This window comes from Lolium rigidum, chromosome 7 (genome assembly GCF_022539505.1).
Source record: "Lolium rigidum isolate FL_2022 chromosome 7, APGP_CSIRO_Lrig_0.1, whole genome shotgun sequence".
Lineage (NCBI taxonomy): Eukaryota > Viridiplantae > Streptophyta > Magnoliopsida > Poales > Poaceae > Lolium > Lolium rigidum.
In genome coordinates this window covers 209,660,494-209,666,432 of record NC_061514.1, presented here as the reverse complement: position 1 = coordinate 209,666,432, position 5,939 = coordinate 209,660,494, and the positions used below count along the sequence as shown (strand labels likewise).

At 44.7% G+C, this 5,939-nt stretch overlaps 1 long non-coding RNA gene across 2 annotated transcripts; it reads right to left on the bottom strand.

Annotated features, from left to right (window-relative positions):
• Positions 1-2,814: 2,814 nt before the first annotated feature.
• Positions 2,815-5,528, bottom strand: LOC124676350. Of its 2 annotated transcripts, XR_006993582.1 has the most exons (3): positions 5,353-5,528; positions 3,932-5,248; positions 2,815-3,406 (listed from the first exon to the last, which is right to left on the bottom strand). It is a non-coding gene; the product is annotated as an uncharacterized LOC124676350 (long non-coding RNA). The 2 variants fall into 2 exon arrangements; XR_006993581.1 differs by having other exon boundaries at positions 3,932-5,528.
• Between the last annotated feature and the right edge of the window lie 411 nt (positions 5,529-5,939).

The window sequence follows — 5,939 nt, the reverse complement described above, 5'->3', positions numbered from 1 at the left end:
CGTGAATCGGCTCAAAGAGCCGATCCACCCCATGATTCGTACGAGGTGTACGAATATATGGTGGTCCTGCTTGATCAAGATAAAGCTAAAGCGATCTACGACGATTTAGGGTTTTCACCGCATAATCGGATCATCCTACTCACGATTGGGCCTCGCGCTCGCGTACGGTGATCGTAAGCCGATCCTAGACAGGGCCTAAAAACCAACACGAGGTTGATCCCCGGAACATCCTGTCTAGGGCCAGCAAACTCCACCCTACACGCCGCTGGATCCTTCAACCCTTTCTAAGGCCTAACTATTGCGGATATTAAACTAATCCTTGAAGAACAAGGAGCAACCGTAACGGATCGGATCTACTAAACAATGATCAAGCGGGGTGCCGCCCCTACACCTAAGATAGGTGTAAGGGCGGCTAGATGTATAAGGGTTGCACTACGACGACGCATATGATACGAAGAACAATGCTAACCCTAACACACCTAAGATAACTACGTTGCTCGCCATCAAAAAGGCTTCGACACGAGCAACGCATGAACAACATAATAAGCTTGTGCTGCCTAGATCGCAAGATGCGATCTAGGCAGCATGGTGCTTACCGGAAGAAACCCTCGAGACGAAGGAGTTGGCGATGCGCCGAGATTGGTTTGTGTTGAACGTTGGTTGTTTATTCCATAAACCCTAGATACATATTTATAGTCCAAGGGACTTTATAATTCGAGCGTGCACCTAACCGTGCACGGGTAAAACTCTAACTCCTAACCGACACGCATCCTACTATGGTACAGATACACGGGCAAACTAGCCCAAACTTTGCATGTAAGGCCGATTCACGTATTTCTTCCGTATATAATCTTTAAGCCCATCTTGATCGCGGCCCACCTCTGACTCGGTCAAATTCTGGTGATAACACATGCCCCCCTGGTTTTGGAAATGACATTTCCAAAATCATTATGCTTTCTTTCGTCGGGTCATGTCGTGGCAGAGCAGGACCGCCGCAGAATCTTCCATCATTTCGCCTCGCCTCCTGGGCTTCTCTGCACAAATTGATAGTCACGTCCTCGAGAACCGTCACGGCATTAAATCTCCACCACACCCCCTTTATTTATCTATGCCGAACGGTTCGCCACTTCATCCTTCTGCTCCAGACTAGCCGTCAGCAAAAAAACCCTCTCCTTTCATAGCCATGTCATCCTCTTCCTCCTCTTCCGTTTCCCTCCAATCCTCCTCCTCAGGCGAGTCGGTTCCAGAGCCCAACCAGATGGAGGCGTACAACCGGCGCGCTCCCAAGCATTGGGACAAGCGGGAGTGGGACTTCGATTTCGTGCCAGAGGGCGAGGACCTCGTCTGGTCAGATGGGGCCATGCCACTAACTGACGGGGAGGATGACCTCCGATTCCTGATCGACGGAGCACTGGAGGCGGAGAGCGACGACGACGACCCTCCCTTCCGGGTAAATTCACCTCCATCACCAAAGAAGAAGAGGATGACGAAGACGAAGACATCTCCTCCGACATGAAGAAGGAACAGGAGGACGACACCTCCTCCGACGAACCGCCGCCAAAGCGCATCCGTGGCTGGGCTTGGTCAGATGAGGATGATGACGATGACGAGGAAGAAGCCTCTGCTGAAGGTTACGATGAGCAGCAACGAGGAACTCGCCGACGGCAGCAATGACGATGGCTACCCCAGCGACGGCGAAGACAGCACCAGCCCTTAGAATAGGGACTACTAGCATAGGATTAGCTGTAGTAATCTGTTCCTTTTGTCGAACAATCGGCTCCTCTTTGTAAGAAATCTTATTATCAATGAAAAAACTTCCTTTGATTTTGCCGATGTCCTTTATGCTGATTTAGCCGTTTGTTAGCCTAACCAATGCTCAATGACCGGTGGCAACGCATTAGCTTCTCACGATAATCTGCGAGACAGGCCAATTCAGTCATCCCTCCAAGTTAGCCAGCTCCGCCGATGACGATAGCACTTGGCACAGCTAATCACAGCAGGCTGGTGATTTGGTCTTGAGCGGGCGCCCTGGAACTGTTGCGGAATCAGCTTGGATGCTAAAACTGATATCTCTGGGAACAAAAGCACCACTTCTCAGAACAGTTGCGATGCAGAGCCAACCGATTCCAACCAAATCGGCTCCCCAGAGCCAAGAACCTTTTGGGCGAGTTGTCCCCCAAGCCCCAGTCAAGGCGAGCAAGGTAGTGAATCAGCCAAATGTGCCGCCATTGGCCTCACGTCATAATGCAGAGCCAGCCGATTTCAACAAAATCGGCTCTCCAGAGCAGAGAACCTTCAGGGTGAGCTGCCCCCCGAGCCTCTTCAGTCCACTTCTCACGCCTTGCAGGTCAGATCGGGTCCTTTCACTACAAGAGATCTGACATACTGTGACGGGCTCAAGACGTCATGCAATAGCAATAAACGTCACGAAAGACCCCTTTGTGACGTAGTTAGAGTGTCACAAGCATCGTCACGGAATCCCCGTCATAGATTACTCCTAGTGACGCGGCGCGCGAAAAAACGTCACCGAATACGAATGACGTCATGTATGATGTCAGCACCTTGAGAGACCATCTCATGCTAGGAAACGTCACGAAGTAGCGTCATGGATGTGAATGACATCATATGTGATGTCCTTAATTAATTTAGGATATTTTTAATTTGTAATTTGTAATTTTTTATTTCTTATTTATTATTTTTTTGTTTTACTGAATTAAATATTTATTACATGTATAATTTTAAAATTATTTTAGCATGTTTTTCCCATTTTGTGTACATATCCTTTTTCTTTTTGCACTAAATTTAATATACCTATGACAAGATATACTCAATTGGCATCTAACTCAAAACAAAATCTTTGTACATAACAGAATAAGTTGCACTATAAAACTATCATAAGTAAAGTCGAGCAAACTAAGATCGTACTAGGATAGCACAACATATAAGCGTAGCCTTCATGAACCATCAAGTATGGTACCTAGTCTACGTTACATGTTTTCGTAAGAGGAATCTAATAAGGCCATCATGTTCCTCTTGCTTCTTTTTATATGATTTATTCTTTTCTTCCATGCTCTTCTTCATGGCCTCCAATACTTCGTGTTGCTTCTTTTTCATCTCTTTAAGTACAGCCTCTTGCGTTTTACCTCTGTTAGTTAACTGTTGTTGGTACATCACATTTGCCTATGGTCCTCACTATTTTCTTGTTCAGCTTTTCCATCTAACTCTTGAACGCATTCTGCGGAAGCTGGTGTCCTTAGACCTCCCATATCTTGATTGTTACCCCCATGGTAGAAAGGAAGGTGCTTGAGGTGTTGTGCTCCTTTAGAACTTCAGCCACAATCTGCGTACCAAATACTGGGTGCTCATCTTCTGGTTGTGCATCACTTCCTTTTCTTCCCACAGCAGTCTGTAGAAGAAAAGTATCATTGCTCAAGTTAGAAAAAAGTGGTTCAATAGCAAGCAACATAGAAAGAACTAGCGGCACAACAAGCATTCAATAGCATAGCAAGCAGCCGGAAGCATATCAACCAACGATAAATTTTGTTACAGGAAAATTTCATGCAGAGATAAATTAAAGTTACATTTGCACTCTTTTTAACAATGCCCTTCTTTCCATTATGATTCTGTTACAGAAAATTATTGCTTGAGAAAATACATGTACGAACATGATGTGCATGCTAATTTTATTGTGCATTAATCAAGTATGTTACAAGAGTGATGCAAATAGAACCAACAGCAATCAACACAGAATGTTGCTTGCATTTTGTGCACAACGGCTGGGAAATTTCATGCAGAGACAAATTAAAGTTACTTTTGCATTCTTTTTAACATAGATCTGATTAAGTAGAGTTGAAATGCTGATATACATATGTACATGAACAGGTTAGAAAGGAATGCATTATCTACTATGTATGACACTGAAATATAGTACCTTTTTCTTTGACATATGTAGAGTTGGCCCCTGCTCCTCTTCTTCTTCAGAAAACTCATCGGCATCATCAGCCTCCTCCTCATCATTTGGCTCATATTTGGAGCCACTACCACCATCCACACCTTTGCGCCCCTGTTTTGATTTGCATTCTGACCATATAACAGTTCAGTAGCTATGTTTCGTATGTCTTCAGGAGGACCTGCCTCCTCAGCCATGCGCCTCTTAATCCTTGCCAACCTGTTTCTCTCATACTCCAGAGTTGCGGGCATGACTGTACTTCCTTGGCCAAGAAGGGTATCATGAAATATTAGTATCATAATATGTTAACATATCTAAGAGTTAGAAAAGCAATGACCAAAAGCATACAGTCACTTATTTGACAAAGGCCTCATGTCATGTCTACCTCACCATCCTAGCAATATCACGACTCACTTTATCTCTTTAATAAGGAAAAACATGTAAATAGGGCATCACCTCAAAAGAGTTCAGTTTCAGGACATATTGTAGTAGTTTCAGCACAAGGTTTTCATGATAGCATGCTTGTCTCTGTGCAGATTTGAAAAAATGTTGAACCAAACAACATAAAATAGAGAAAGCGTGCAACTGCAGGTTAATTTTTCTACGGAGTAGTTGTTTCTCCAAAATTGATCATTTAGCTTTTTTTTTCTAGCTATACCTCTTATGATACAGAAGACTACCGATACATAAGACTTTGAATCTAGAATCAGATAGCCAGAAGCTATTGGACGGAGTGCAGTCAGTTTTGGATAAGAAATGTACCGATACAGAATCCTTGCAACATGAGATCGCTAAGCGTGACCCTCAGGCTGACACATTTGAAAAAACTGATCAGCAAACTCTGCAGTACATAGGCGAAGAAAATTGACAGCCAAGAAGTTGTTTCATCCTTTCATTAAGTTTACAAAATGAACTTCTTAGTAATTTATATATATAGGTTCAGGCATATGACAAATACAAAAAGAACAATTTTAGAAACAATCCTTTTATTTACAGGAAACTTGGTTTACACATTCAGAGATATGAAAACTACAGAAAAAATTGCTTAGAAACTTGGTTACGCATTCAGAGATATGACAAATACAGACTGGAGTACATCTCTACTTCTTGACTGATGAATGAATAGATCTATAAGAAAGATCACATGTGTTATTTGGCGTGTGATAAATAATCAGTTAATTACTTCATAAGAGCATGAAATTCAGTACCCGTCAGACACAAGGTTAATATTTGGATCGATCTCAAATATCAACAGCAAGCTACTACAAAGGGTAGAAGAAAAGCATCACACCGCACAGTCTGCAAAAAAGATGGTGACACATAGCAACAAATACACGAAGTACCGGCACTCCTCAGTGTTCACTACTACGAAAATTTGTAGAACGGGTTGTTAGTCTTGTTACCTTGAGGAGTCGGAGGCGTTCGCGTGGGTACGGGCGTCGATGTTCTCGCAGGAATAGGTCTGTAGGTGGAGGCGTTCGCGCGTTTGCAGGTGGTGGCATTCTCATGGGTGCAGCCTGAGGCGTTCCCGTGGGTGTGGACGGAGATGGCCGCGGGCGAGGGCGACGCTTGATCCCGCCGGTGAGGAGGGCGGCGGCGTTCGAGCGGGCTGGGGCGCGAGGGAGAAGATCGCGCGAGCAGGCCGGCACTCGATCCCGCAGATGAGGAGGGCCGCGCCGTTTGACCTCGTTGAGGCGGATTGATCTCGATCGTGCGCGGCGATAATGGGGGAGAGGAGCAGAGAAATAGGGGAAGTGGGCACATAAGAAAATAACCTGCGAAAAAAATGATAACTGGAGGGAAAGCTATATTTTAGGTGGAGGGAAAATATATATTTTATATTATATTATTGGAGAAAATGAAGGGAGTGAACAGTAAATGCCATAGAATCAATCTACCATGCGACTGCATGTAGCGAGATAGGCAGCCCGAACAGCCACAACGTGCGCCTGCGATGCAAGGAGGGGGCCGCCTGCTACGGCAACGACAT